This window comes from Acomys minous (genome assembly GCF_964271855.1).
Source record: "Acomys minous genome assembly, chromosome: 18".
Taxonomy (NCBI): Eukaryota; Metazoa; Chordata; class Mammalia; order Rodentia; family Muridae; genus Acomys; species Acomys minous.
In genome coordinates this window covers 27407222-27423443 of record NC_140501.1, presented here as the reverse complement: position 1 = coordinate 27423443, position 16222 = coordinate 27407222, and positions in this window count along the sequence as shown.

Below are 16222 nucleotides of genomic sequence, written 5' to 3'. Positions count from 1 at the left end.
CTTTCCTTGGCTAAAGGGTTATCTCAATGCGGACAGAAAAACTGCAATACCCAGAAATGGTGATGTCTAATAGGAAACCATGTTTTCTGACACAGGAGGGCAAAAGAATTAAGAGATAAAAAATGCACAAGCTCAAAATGTGTAAATTCCAAGCCTGAAGAATAAAGACGGGCATGATATTGTACTCCTAGCTCAGGAGACATTGACAATTGATACCTTCTGGGAGAGTGAGAAGCAGTTTTCTTTAGTAGCGTGACCCAAATTAAGTGGGTCTGAGGGTGGGCAGCACCAATTGGACTTGATAAGTTGTTTTTTTTTTTTTAAGAGGGTATAATTTGAATACATTTAGAGATAGTGTTTATACAGGAGCAGTTTGGACCCTGAATAGAATCAAAACATATTGTATGAAATTAATTAAAATATTATTTAGGAGCCAGGTGTGGTGGCACATGCCTTTAATCCCAGCACTTGGAAGGCAGAAGTGGGTGGATCTTTGTGAGTTCGAGGCCAACCTGGTCTACAAGTGAGTCCAGGACAGCCAAGGCTACACAGAGAAACCCTGTCTTGAAAAACCAAAAAAAATAAATAAATACATAAATAAAATACTATTTAGAAAAAAAGATAAAAATGCATATTATACAAAAAAATTTAAAAGATCTGGATAGAAAATGTTTAAAGTTTTTGAAGTTTCAACTTTAATTATATAAATCAACCAGGTGAAGCTAGAGTATAGATATTAAAGACTATTGTTTTTAAATACTCATAATATTCTCTTATGATTATCATAGGTAAAAGATAAAAATAGATAGTAAAACATAGTAACATTAATAGAAGCAAAGATTATTCCAAAAATGTCTAAAAATTGAAACTTACACAAGTTGCTTATTAAAAATTCTTGATGGAATTATAATAATTTATAAATATTTATAAAAAACAACTTTTATATTTAACAAGTAAAACAAGAGATTCTGCTTTTTGTGTTTTTGGTTTGAAAATGTCACCATAAATCTGATATGGAAAAAAAATGTAATATATATGTGTATATGTAAGGTAAATAAATGTATATGAAATATACATTGGGTATAAAAATTAATTCGATGTAACACATACATTTAAAAGTATATGTAATTTGTCATTTCTGAAGAATGGAAAATAACCTTGCAAAACATGCCCATGAAGAACTGAAAACAGTGAAGTAAAGCACAGCACCCCACAGAAAAGATACATCACAACATAGGCTCTGTATACACATCATGAGGCCCAGCCTGGATCCTAGTTCCCTGCCTTCCAAGATCCCTGGATGGTTTCTTTCAACATGTAAACAGAAACACTTAATTATCCCTATTTCAGATTTCTCAATATTAAGATCTGTGGTTGTGTTGACTTTCATTGAAGAAATAGACCTCCACAATATTTTGAATGTGAAAAAGAAAGAATTAAGAAGAAAACTACAGTACTTAATTATCTTATGGGTGAGGAAATAACTTCTAGTTAAGATTAGAGTTCATTTGCTGGAGGCAGGGTCTAATTAGCATTGGGTGGAGTTTACTAAACAGATTTTCTTATCAAGAAAGGGTCTGGTCTGTGATATTCCCTGGAGGTTATGTGACTTTCTTTACAAGATCCAGGGTTCTGCACTGAGAAAAGGAAATCCATCACCACAGAGTACAGACAGATACATGAAGATATCGAACTTCAGCCTTACATAGCAGATTCCCACAATAATACACAGTGAGCTTCAAGTTTCTCACTTTACAAAAAACTTGATAGAAATCTATAATGAAAGAAATGGCATATTTTTAATTCCACATGGATGAAACCAAATATAAACAAATACATCAAAACATTTAAATGGAGAACCAGTAATCCTAAATGATCCCATTACAAAACCATAGCAATTGGTCCTGGAAGCTGAAGGCAAAATACTGGGTATAAAATGAAAATGATTTCGTGCGTTATGTTGGGATCATAAGAAGAATGGTGTACATGAACATACTCATGTGTGAATGTACAAGAAAATAGAAGAATTCTCGAAATTTGTGGATAAATGGATTGAGCTAGAAATGATTATAATGAGTGAGTTAACCCAGAAGCAGAAAGACTCAAATGGTATATACTCACTTATATCTGCTTACTAGCCCAAGGGGCATGTCCCACGAAAGCCTTCACTTACCAGGAAACTGGGACAGAGGGGAGGACATCCTATTGAGACTCTGGATGAGAGAAGCATGGGAGAATAGCAAAGTAGAAGGATCCAGAGGGTCCTAGAAACCTACAAGTAGAACATTATGATAGGCAGATTTGGGCCCAGGGGTCCCGCTCAAACTAAGGCACCAGCCAAGGACAATACAGGCGGTAAACTTTAAACCCCTACCCAGACCTAGCCAATGGTCAGAATAGTCTCCACAGTAGAGTGGAGAGTGGGGTGTGACTTTCTCATGTACTCTGGTGCCTCATATTTGAACATGTCCTCTGGAGGGGGAGACCTGGTGGCTCTCAGAGGAAGGACAGCAGGTTACCAAGAAGAGATTTGATACCCTATGAGCATATACAGGGGGAGGTAATCCCCCTCAGTCATAGGGGAGGGGAATAGGGGGAAAATGGGAGGGAGGGAGGAATGGGAGGATAGAAGGGATGGGATAACCATTGAGATGTAACAAGAATAAATTAATAATAATAATAACAAAAGGAAGAAAAAAAGAAAATAGAGAAGAAATTTTCTCACAGAGTATTTTTATAGCTCACTCTTATGAATTGAATGTATACTACTCTTGAGAGATCCATTATTTGAAATGTTTTGCCAGGACTTCTCATAAAATGCCATTTTTCTTTCATATATTTAGGACTACATATAATGTCTATGCTTTTCCCTACAAATATTTGTGTGGGGATTACAGAACTTTATTCTCGTATTATTTCCCTGTGTCATGATTCTATTAATGGCAGAATTTTGTTTTTATTTTTTTCTTTTGTCATGAGAGCTATGCATCACAGCCTGACTTTGAATGTTGTATATAGCGGCAAATGACTTTTAATTTATGATTTAGCTCTTCCACCACATTCAGTTTATGGGACATTAGGGATCAACTGCAAGGCGTTACATATGACAGCCCAGCACTCTGCCAGCTAAGCTGTATCCTCAGCCCTCCTGTATCCTTTTACTTTACATTTCATTTTAGTGTACTAAAATACATATACACCCAATTTTCTTGAATTCTCTGAGCCTATATTCAGTTCTGAAATATGAAATTACCAAAGATTCTCACTCTTCTATACAGTTAAGGAAGTTATCAAATTTGTTGCAATATTGAAAATAAAATCCTATTTCTTTTTTTGAGTTTTTTTTTATTAAATACATTTATTTTATTAAACATGTATAAAACAAACTACGTACACCAGAGAGAACCATGCGACAATAATGACAACCATGAGTTCTATAAATGTTACATTCATAGTGGTTTGATTATTTTTATTCATCTAGCTCGAAGTAAATGTTTTTCCTGTCTTGTTGGGTCTAAATTTCTGAATGAAATTCAATATCAATCCTATCTCAAATCTAATAATTTAATATCTTTATCTTGATATAAAATATAGTCTTTCCATACCCAGGATTCATTGGGTTTTCTTCTTAAATATGATTACAATTTCCTGGGAATTTCTAATCAATTCAATCTCCTCAGTTTAGAAATTAATAATATAGCCAGGAACAAATGACTCGTGCGTTTAGTACCATTGCTCAGGGAGGCAGAGCCAGGAGACTCTGTAAGTTCCAGGCCAGTCTGGGCTCCAAAGCAAGTCCAACACAGACAAGGCTACTCAGAGAAACTGTTTTGAAGAAAAAAAAAAAAAAACAAGCAAAAAGAAAAAAACAACAAAAAAAGAAATTTAGAATATATGAACCACCAGTATTGTAATAAATGTATATCTGCCATCATTCTCTCTGTGTGTAATCACAGATGCATATAGACACATGTACCTCCCACCTAAAATGAGAGAAAACCAAAACCAAAATACTTCATTTAAAAACAGATCTTTCTTAGTGTTCTTATTGGCTGTGAGAAACTGTATGGGTTTGAATAGGCAAGGTGCCATAGCTCATGTATTTGAATGCTTGGTGACCTCTTAGGAGGTCTGGGTTTGTTGGAGCAGGTATGGCCTTGTTGGAGAAAGTGTGCCTCTGGGGGTGAGCTTCGAGATTCCACAAGCCAAAAGCAGGTCCAGTGGCTCTTTCTTTTCTTACTGCCTTCGGATGCAGGTGTAGAACTTTTGGCTCCTCTCTAGCACAATGTCTGCATCTATGCTGCAATGTTTCCTGCTATGCTGATAATGGACTAAAACTCTAACAGCATAAGACAAACCAAAGTAAATGCTCTCCTTCTAAAGAGTTGCCTTAGTCGTGGTGTCTCTTCACAGCAATAGAACAACAATTAAGACACGTTGTTATGCTCCCTGTTAATCGTTGTTTTGTTTAATCAAATCTTGCCGAGAAGGGCTCAATTGCTCTAACCACCGGTATTCAAAAACCTTCACAATTTTAAAGAATGCCTCAGTCACAGAGGTTGTAAATGCCAGTACAGAATGCAGGTGTTCTGACTTCGTACATTTTCTTGCAGGACAAACTTCATCAGGAAAGGAGCTAGGACTGACTAACAGATCAAAAATGTTAGAGCAAGCAGACACTATGCCAGCAACTGAACAGTATCTGTGAATTCATCAGTCCACATGAAATTTACATGAGGCCGTTCTTATTTGAGGAAAAGAAAAGCAATTTCCAATTATGCATTTCTCCCTAACTTGCTGGAAACTTTTTGTTTGTTTGTTTCTGTTTTGAATATGTGTGGTAGTAAAGGAAAAGAAGCAATTTTTTTTAAAATCCAAATGAGATGCAAAATCCAACGAAATATCTGTGGCATCTACATGAATCCTTATTAAAATTTATACTTACCATAGAAACTATACACATGACAACTCCAAAATAAATTGGATTCAAATGTGGACTGTTGCTTTCAAGTAAGACTGACTGCAATTTTATAAAGTTTCTCCCTCCCTGACCCTGTAGCAAAGATCAGCCCAAATCATTTGTGAAGAATCACAGAAGTGTAAATGGAGCCAGGTTCTCAGTGCTTCGCTCAGAACAGACCAACATCTATAATTAAATTATGGATTATGATAACTTTATTACCCGTCAACTTGGCATTAAGCAGTGTGAATCACAGCATGGGGCCTCTGTCAGCTTGCACTCCTGGGATGAGTATTCAGATGAGACCATTAGAGCTGAAAATGAAAGCTGGCTTCCAGATCTCTGCCAAGGAGATAATGTCCTTCTGCTTTGTTTAAATGAGACAGGAAGACCCAGAACAGGAAATTATGTTCTCACAGAGCGTTCGTCTTTGAAAACATTTTCTAACTTCCTTAAAGAGTACCAACAAATAAATAAACAAAAAGGAAATAGCTTAGTAGCTAACAGTGAAATGTGTTAGATTACTAGACATGGCTAATAAGGTAAAGGTGTCCCCTGAAGAAGAAGGCAATACAAGGTGGTTAAGAGGATAGCAATTGTCAGATCTTGCCCCTAAATCATGTTTAACACATCTAAAAAAAAATAAACTCAACAAACATTTCTCTCAAAGCCAACTATTTGTTTTTTTACTTAATTAAATATGAACCTATATTAAGATGTGTTACAGTTTAAGGCAGATTTTTAAATGCTGTTGCTCCTAAACCCCACGTTTTAAAGGAATGACATCTTCACTGCTGCAGACAGGAGAGCAGAGCCTTTAAGAGTACATGTAGAATGGGAGTTTTCAGCTTATTATAGGCATGCTCTTAGCCGTTGAAACACATAATGGGACCTTAGCGACTTCATATCTCATTTTTTTCCTTCCTAGCCAAGAGCTGAGTGGTTGGCTTTTGTAGCAACTCAGAGTGATGTACTACTTTACTCAGGCTCAAATGCAGAGAGCCCAACCAACTATTAACTTAAATCTCCAAAACGGATATAAAAAAACAAATCTTTTATTTATTTACAAGAGGATTTTTTAATATTAATTTCCTAATTTTTAAAATTTATTTTTATATATACATGTATATTATTACACTTATATACAATAACCTACATACAGCAAGAAGAACCATGAAACAGTCAGGTGGATTCTTGGTGGAATTTATTGCATTGATTAAAAGATGACCAACACCCTCAAGTATACGTATATGTATATAAAGTATATAATACATAATTTATAATTTATATAATTATATAGTTGTATAGTTACATATATAATATTTATAATGATAGTTATAGTTGTATAGTAATATAGCTATGTGGCCTCTAGTTTACTTAGTGCTATTATATTTAGTGTTTGCTGTGTATTTAATGATTAAAAAGTAGAGCAGATGATGTTTAGACTAGAAACACACACTATTAAATGATGTAGCAGTAAGCACGTCTAAAGGTCTGCTCACAGTATTATATGGCATTGACATCACAATGTTATTTCTTTGCTGATTTTTAAATTTTTTGACCAGTTTGGAACACTTCAAGATAAAACAATAATGTGAAGATTATAAAATTATATTCTTTTTTTGTTGTTGATCTTTTGCTATGTTTGTTACATGTACATTTTGTTCATAAATCTGCAAACATGGATCAGGTAAAATGTTTAGAAAATAAAATCCAATTACACTGTTTGTGTGATTTTTCACAGGAAGAACAACTAAAGCTTTTACTTATTTCAGGTGAGAGCAACAGATGACCATAGGGATAGATGCATGGTATATCACCATGTGTGCATGTATGTAAAAAAAAAAGCATAAGAAAATGCATTACTATCAATAATTGATGTATACAACCAATGAAATAAAATGTTTTGTCTCATAAATAGATGCCTAAAAGAATAGTCCCAATATCAGTCACCTGAGACACTGGACAAGCTGCATTTAAAGGGTGTAAGCACAGTCACATTTCTCCATACCTTGACCTATTTCATTCATCTGTTCAGGTATCAGATCCTGCATACCTATCCAAGATGATTAAGACATCTTAATATCATCACTGTGACTGACCCCACAAAAGGAAGTTGTAGAAGGTCAAGTGAGAATTAGAACTTTCTAAGATTTATTATAGGTAAGAGCCATCTGCATGCAAATTGCCTACTATCCAGCACTTCCACTGATGTGCTTTGCCACACAGCAAGAACCCAAAGCTCTCTAATAGCCAATTTATATTAATAATTAATTCAAACATTGCTCTATGCCTGCCCTTTATCCTGTGATTGGCAGGTGAGCCTGCAGTTTATTGAAATGTACCACAGACAATTAGGAAATGTCACTCTGGTGCACATTCCACTGCCCACACACCCCCTTAATAAAACTCCTTTAATACCTCTAGTACCTGAAGTCTACGTAAATTATGCAAAACCTCAAGTCTTATTTTTAAAGAAGAGAAGAGCCATAATGTATCGAGAGTTATTCAGCTCCTTTTAACTGCAAACACCCAAACCATTAATGTGAGTTTGAAAGTGGAAGTAGGAACGGAAAGTCTATGTCCATTTCTAGAGCAAAGTCATTAAGATTTAAAGAGTTTGAAACAGGAGTGGTGCATCGCACTTTCCTTTTATTCTTAGAAACTCAAGTTTTAAAATTACCTCAGGTAAAGTGGTTTTTCTCACTTCAGACTTTCTCAAGATCTGATGAGACTTGTAAACATAAAGAAATAAATATACAGAATGTAAAACAGTAATGATAAACATAAATAAACTATAGCTATGCAAATGTTGTGCATAATGCTTACTATTTTTAAAGGCTAAGTTATATTTGTAGTCATTTATTTAGTATATTTATATGTGTGTCAACATTTGTATGTATGTGGGTATTTGATTATGTGTGTGCCACATCATGCTTGTGGAAATCAGAGAATGGATGACAGGAGTCATCTTTCCTTTCACCAAATGGATGTCCAGGATTAACCTCAGTCTAGTCATCAGTCACTTCTAATAGCGGAAGCATATTTTGTTTCTCAGTTTTTAATATTTACATTAAAAACAATGAAGTACTTTATACTGGTAAGACAATACATTCACAAAGTAGAGCATATATCAACTTTTATCCTGTTTTTATCTTGTTTTACCTTGTTGCGGAGGAGAATACTCATTTTATATTTAGCAATTTAAGCAAGTGTTAAATAATCATCTACGCTATGGTTGTCAAAGTAACATCTGCCTTATCACTGCTTATTTGCATTAACTCACACCATGGAGGGTAGCATGATCCTTCACATAATCATACACAAAAAAGTGTTAAAGAAACATCAAATATGAAAGGTATGTCATTTGACAGAAATAGGATGAAGTTGTACATATTTCATGATTTCACATTATTTAACTTGCAACTGCACTCACATTTCTTCTGTTCTCTAATCTTATACAGTTGTGGCTAGTGTTTTGGGTTATATAATGGAAGCTAGGAAATTACTTGTATTTTTATGCACTACAAATATAAAAAGAATAAACTATTTACTGATGTCAACTGAAACAAACTTATGCCAAAAAAAAGTATTTAGTGATTTTTCTTAATTTGTCTGTAATCTCCTTGACGCTGAGTGCTCTGGTTGTACTGGCGTCCAGCATCCCAGGCCAGTTTTTTCTGATGAAGGTGAGTTACTCTACATCATCTGGACAGAAGCCTGTGCTATTCTTAGTTGCAATAACCAGCTGTATTACTGAGAGAAAGCTCCGTCCTTACACATTATAGATGGATAGCTTCAGATAAGAAAAAGCTATCTTGGTGAACAGTAGCCAGAATTTTGATGTTTCTGTCTCACGGGTGATAGGGTTATCAGTCACATCTTGAGGTGTTTTGAGAAGATGGCTGTCTGCAGCAACAGATAAAGACTCATTGGACTGTTACAGAGGAAAAGAAATTCAAGGGAGGCATGGGAATTCGTTATTAGGAAGTAAGAATCAGGGCTCTCATGCAAAAAGGATAAAAGGAAGGAAACATGTGAAAAGCTGCCTTTTCTTTATGACAACATAGGCGTATTAGAAATAGCTTAGAAGATTAATGCTGTATCAAACTGCTTGGTGTTTTTCCTTAATCAAGCAATGCGGTGATATTTTTGGAGTAAGCCAGCACAATTCAAATGGCAACATAAGCCATAATTACATAATATAGATAATCTGCTTTACAGTGGACTGGAGGACAGCACGACTGTGAGGATTGCTTTTGTATTGAGATGATTCCTTCCTCTTTCAACTTATTTTTATTTGGCAGAATAACTTAAAAATAACTAATGGCTTCTATACATTTGTAAATTTCATGAGTAACAGAGGTAGTTTTGTGTTTTGTTTCCTTACTCAGTACATGCTAAAATATCAAGAGAGGAATTCAGCAAAGGAGAATAAAACATTTGAGCTATGTTAAGATTTGTAATGACAAGAAAATGTCTAGGAAGGTAATGGAGTGAAAGTTTACAAAGTTTGAATCAGCACAATTAGGAATTTGCCTAGGGATACTTAATAATTAAATATATTTTATGTCTCCTTGACTCAAAAGACTCATCTTTACAAAGAATAAAAATACAAACCATTAAGAAGTACAGGAATGTTTAACATAACGAACAGTTTTATTTAGAATGTCTGAAGTAGCAGACATTAATGGGATGCTACTTATGTAATCTTTCCAAATTATTTTGTAAAAATTTATCTCCTCTAATCCCCACCAAAATATAACAGGAAGGTGGTTTAGTTTTGACACTGGAGGCAGATGGACATTGGTCGCAATGGACTAATAAAGCAAGGGATCATAAACAACAGTACACATTTGGTTTTCAATAATCCAACCTCTGAGAGGTTTTCTCTTACTATATTATTTTGTTTTGAATTTATTTGTGTGTTAGTGTGAATGCTTCACACCTTATGTGTGGAGGTTAGAGAACCAGGTTCTGGAGTCTTCTTTCTGTCTTCTCCCTTATGGGGACATGGTGGCTCTTTGTTTCTGTTGCTTCTTCTCATACTCCAGTCTAACTGGTCTGACAGCCTCTGGACATACTCCTATCTCTTTCTCCCTCTCTTCCCAGAAGTCTAAGATTGCAGATGTACACTAATCCACCCATATCTTTATGTTAGTTCAAGGGATTTTTTTTTTTTTATCATCAGGCTTGGAGAGTTGGCTAGACCATAAATTTATTTTGGATTCACTAAACAAATAACATATTAGATGTGCTGACAGATGTTAATCCCCAAGTCTCAGGTAAGGCTTATCACAGAGCTATTTGAAATTCGTGTATTTTTATTTCATTATCATCGGTTCTTGTAACAATTTGCATATTTGTCTTACTGAAACTGAACCGAAAATTTTCTGAATCAAAAAATTGAGATTGTTATTCATATGTGATTAGGTAACACATAGCCTCTCTCATGTCAAAAACATTTGCTATAACCTCTATATTAAATTTTTAAAAGAACATAAATTTTGCATAATTGAAACTGCAAAGCACTCTACATTCACATATACACACTGTGATCTAAAAATGTATGGTTCTCCCCAAGAAAGTAACAAATAATAGTACCCATTGTTTAGTCATCATTTAGTATATGACACTCAAATGAACCTTGCATTAAAATATTAAAAATGTAATATTAAAATAAAAATATATGTTCATATAGTCTTTAGAAACTATTAATCTCTAAGAATATAATTATATACTCTCGTATCTGTATCTCTAAGTTTCCTTATTTAACTTTTGTTATTTCTTAGTAATAGTTAGAAAACATCCTAAGATTAGACCTAAGTCATTACAGGGACCTGTGCTACTATTTCAAGAACTCATACGGCCAAAGCAAAGAGCATCATAAATTCAAGGTAAGGCTGGCCTAAACAGAGAATTCATGGTTCAATAACACTGAAAAGTATTTCCAAACATAAAAACAAAATAACCATCTACTATTCAAAATTTTTACATTTTTGGAAAAATTTAACTAGGAAAAAAGGAAAAATATTATTGTTTTCAATTTTAAAATCTCCCTAATAGCTCAAGAATTTTAACTCTGTCCAGAGCTGGTTTTAATGTTTGGGAATACTGTAGGACTTTTGATGACTGTTTGGAAGAAGCTGAGTCCTAAGTATGGACTTCTAAAGGTTATAGTCCAGTTCCCTGATGTCTTGTTCATTATGAGATAAATGCCCTCCATAAAAGCTATTTTCTACCACAGACAGAAGACACTCCTACCACTGTACCTTTCATAATACAAAGGACTATAATCATTTAAAGCATGAACAGAAATAAATATCAACTTTCTTAAGTTGTATAGTCAGTTGTTTTGTCACAGTGACGAGAACAGATATTTATATAGTTTATATTTAGTTTACACTTTATATCTGAAAGATATGAACAACTAAGATATTTAATTCTACTTGGGAATTTTTTTAATACATCTGTAGTTATTTCGGAGAGTATGTTACCATAAGAATTGAGGAACATTCCGTAGAGGAAATATGAATGATGTATATCCTTTCTACTAAAAAGTAAAACACAGATTTAACCTGTGCATTTCTTATCACTTGTAACTACTATTTTTGAAGTTAACATTATAAGTCAAATGCATCCCCAGGGCAAGTGATAATATTTAAAACCATTTTTAAAACGTGGATGATACTTGACTGCAGAATTTTTGCTTGCTGCTTTAGATCTGACTTACACTTGATCAGTGGGATTACTTTCAAATTATCCTCACTTAAATTCTCCAATCAAGTGAAAATTCAAGTGGTCTCTTTAATACCATTTGTGAAAAAATGAGTATAATATCTTCTTTGTTATTCGTTTATTGCCAATTGATCTTGTTCCCCCCACCCACCCATGGCTATTAAAAATAATACTCTCATCTTTTTGCTTGGGAGCCTCGCATTTAAAGGCTGTGCCAGCTCCTTAAGCAATGTTGTGTTGAGGTCCCCGGGATGTCTGCTCTTTTCTGAGTGGAAACAGAGGAGTGGATCTGGTTAGAGCAGGGTAGTAGAGGGCAAATGGATGGTGAGGAGTGGAGGGATGGGAAAATACTCTTATGATAACATTAGATACTGTTCAACACTGAGACAAAATGGTTGAACATTTTACAGTTACAAAAAAAAAGATTTTTAGTGTGTTCAGACTATTACTGTAAGTATTTATTGCATGTTTATTTGGTTCCCTTGAGTCAAATGTGAGGTGAGATCATTTTGTGGAAGAGTAAGCTTTTCACAGAATTCAAGGAATCCAACTAAGACAGGAAGGACTCAGTCACACACACACACACACACACACACACACACACACACGCACACGCACACGCACACGCACACACACACACACACACATCATTCAAGAACACGCTTCAGACTTTAATTTCCTCCAAGTCCTAGTTCTTAATGTCTCTACCTCTGCACCACTTCCTCTATCTCTGACTTACCCAAAATACCTGAAAAAAACAACACAAAGGGGAATGTATATTTTGGCTCATGATGTCAGAAGTAGTTCAGTTGTCAAAGAGCAAAATGAATGGCAGTTAGTGCAGCAACCGTGGTACTGTCGGAATGCGGCTGATTAAATATGATGAAGGTAACTCCTTCCACTATGGCATACCAGGAAGCAGAGAAGGAAGACCCAAATCGAAGCATATCATCTTGGCTCTTCCACATGTGGCTTGCTTCCAACCTCCAGTACTTACCTTGTAAAACATCCGCAGCCTTCAGAGTAGCACCACACATTTGAGACTAAGGATTCAAATTATGAGCAAATAAATAACATTTCTGAATTAATTCAGGCAGAAGACAACTTTCAGAGATTCATGGTGGGACCAAACATTTAACATATTTACCATAACAATATTAAATAATAATTATTTATTTAGAACTATGCCCTGTTGAAACTTTAAGGGGAAGTCACAGAACACAATGTGTGTTAGAGCTGTAGAGATAGCTTAGTGTTTGTGAACACAGTCTGGTTTTATTGCAGAGGTTCTAATTTCAGTTTCTAGTACCTATATCTGGTGGCTCACAAACCCCTGTAATGTCAGCACCAAGGTTGTCTGAGGTCTCAAGCCTCCATAGGCATCTATACTCACCACATATACATATAATATGACATGTACAAACATTCACATAATTCAATATTAATAAAATGGATCTATTGTAATATCATACTATTTTATACTTGCCTTACACATTTTTGGATAAGCTTCATTTTATTTTACAACCATTATGTTAAGATGTTTGTCTTATATTTATGCTATACGTCTTGTAATTTATGATTATATAGTCTAATCAGTAACACTAAAGTTAGCACAACACTTCACCATACCAAAATCCAAGGACATCTATGTTGGGCTAATATCCACTTATAAGTGAGGTCATACCATGTGTGTCTTTCTGGGGGTACCTCACTCAGGTTGATTATTTCTATTTCCACTCATTTGCCTGAAATTTTCAAGATTTCCTGGTTTTTAATATGTGAGTGATATTCCGTTGTGTAAATGTACCACAGTTTATTTTCCCATTCTTCAGTTGAGTGACATCTAGATTGTTTCCAGATTCTTGCTCATATGAATAAGGCTGCTATGAACTTAGTTGAACAAATGCCCTTGCTGTATGGTGGAACATCTTTCGGGTATATGCCCAGGAATGGCATAGGTTTGTCTGGAGGTAGCTTTATTCAAGTTTTTCTGAGATAGCACAAGACTTATTTCCAAAATGGTTGTACAGGATTTACTCACACCAGCAATGGAGGAGTGTTCCCCTTTCCCCACATTCTCACAAGCATCCAGCACGTGGATAGGGACAGATGCTGCCACAGGTAGCTGCTTGTTGATAGGAGTGCTGAGAACTATGTGGAAATATAGGAGGATGGAAGGCCGCAGAGTGGTCAGGAGCTCCGGAAGGAGACAATCAAGGCTGGGAGATTTGGACCCAGAGGAACCTGCAAAAACAAATGCATGAATTTAGAACAATGCATGTAGAGAACCTAGACCTCAGTTCAGACATAGCTGATGGACAGCTCATTCTCCGTGTGTGTGTGTGTGTGTGTGTGTGTGTCTGTGTGTGTGTGTGTGTGTGTGTGTGTGTGTGTTGGGGGAGTGTAGTGGTGACTGCCTGTGACATGAACTCTGGTGCCTGAAATTTGATCACTTCGCCTTGGCAAGGTGGCCTTGTAGTCACTCAGGAGAAGAGAATGCCTGCTCTTCTGATGAAAACCAATATGCTGTGGTCAGATGGTGGGGGAGGAACCCCCACATATCAGAGGTCTAAGGGAGGGGAATAGGGCAGAAGAGGAAGGGAGCATGGAAATCGGAAGATACAATTGAGGAGTTAAACATCAGGATGTAATGTGAATAAATTCTAATAAATAAAAAAAGAGAATACCAGGAGAAAAAAAATAAAATTCAAAGTGTACAGAAACTTCCTTTTATTTTTTAGATGAAAACACCACATTGTCCTTATATATACAAAGCTCAGTAGCACACCCATTAGAAAAATTAATTTAAAATGTATATCAAGTACATTGTAATATATTTTATATACAAACATACATACATGTGTGTACAGATATTCATTTTAAGTTCCTCACACTAGGAGAAGTAACATTAAAGGTTATATGATTGTGATTTATGTCAGTTAATTACTGAAAGTATGCTATAATTTATTAGGAAATTTTGCAATATCTACTATGTGAAACAAACTGTACACTAATTCTGTTTTTCTAAGGAAATATTTTTATATTTAACCAATAAAATGTTATATAAAGAACTCAATATGTGCTTAAAATTATATAGCCGAAAGTCTTGTTGATTATGAAAATTAAAATAATTATTTTAAAATTAAAATAAGACTCTTATTCAGAAATATTATGGTAGGATTTTGATTATAAATTTGATATCAACATTACTCAATGGAAGAAGATGTATTCCTGACCAGAATGTTTCTGATATGCCAAGAAGAGTTAATGGTATATTACTCTGAATTTTCTATATTTTTCTATCATTATATAATACATTTTACATTTCTAAAGTTATCCTTCTATCCTGCTTTTGTTCATTTATTTTATACTGTAATTTGGTTCCTTATATATGGAAAAGAATTAATGGAGTTCTGCCTAGATAAATGGGATTCATAAAAGCACTATTCAGAGCTGTTGAATACTAATTATCCACTTCATAGATAATTAGTGATTGAAAAGAAAGAACACAAGAAAGAGCAGAAAATTTGATTTTGTAAAAGATTAAACAGAATTATTAGGTTGGAACCAATAATTCAGGAAGTAGACTATTGAATTTTATTTTTAATCTATGTACTAACCTGTACATTATCAGAAAACTATTTTAAAGGTCTTTAGATTTTTGAACATAACAAAACTAGCAAGGATAGCTCTAAAATATTTTAACTAATTTTATTTTGGAGTACATTTTACTAGAAGTACGCCAACGCATGTGCAATTTGAAACACAACAATCTTACTATGGTAGCATCAAATCTTTAAGTTTATGTAATTTGTTTAAAGGTTTTTATAACATTACGTGTTACACCCTATCCTGAAAATCAGAACTTTGTGGATATTATATCAGAAATGAGATCTTTTTAAAGAATGTTTTGAAAAAGTCATGCAGAGTTTGAACATATTTGGAAAGTCCAATAAGAAATAATTCTTTTTTTTTTTTTTTTTTTTTAGGTTCAACAAAGCTCCTTTGGAGGATGTATGTCATGTGCTCTGTCCTAAACATTGGAGAAGATGAGGAAGACTGCAAAGTAAGTCACTGGAATTAGGAAAGCCTACCTAAAGTCTTCCCTTTGAATAAAATCTGCACCCATGAAGTCTCCCCAGCCTGACCACCCAAAGTGAGATGAACAAGGGTGATACAATACAGACAGCAAAATGTGTAGGGAACGCCCTGGAACCATCAGGCCTACACAAAGGACTTTAGGCAACTGTATGGTTTCTAAGAGATAACAGAGGAGGACATTTCCACAGAATGGGCTGTTTCACTGTGTGCTACGGTACAAATCTGAAGTACTAACCTCAGGCTTCTGTTTTGACCATCCCTTCCTTAGCTTGTGGTTTTATTTTGAGAGGTGTAGAGTTTTCTTGGTGGAGCAGCTGTCAAGAGTATGTTAGTGTGGAGGCCCTGGAAAATTATACTGACCCAAGGTTCTGCTCTAGCTCTTCCCATTCTATACCACACAAAGAGCTGCTGCATCAAGCCTTC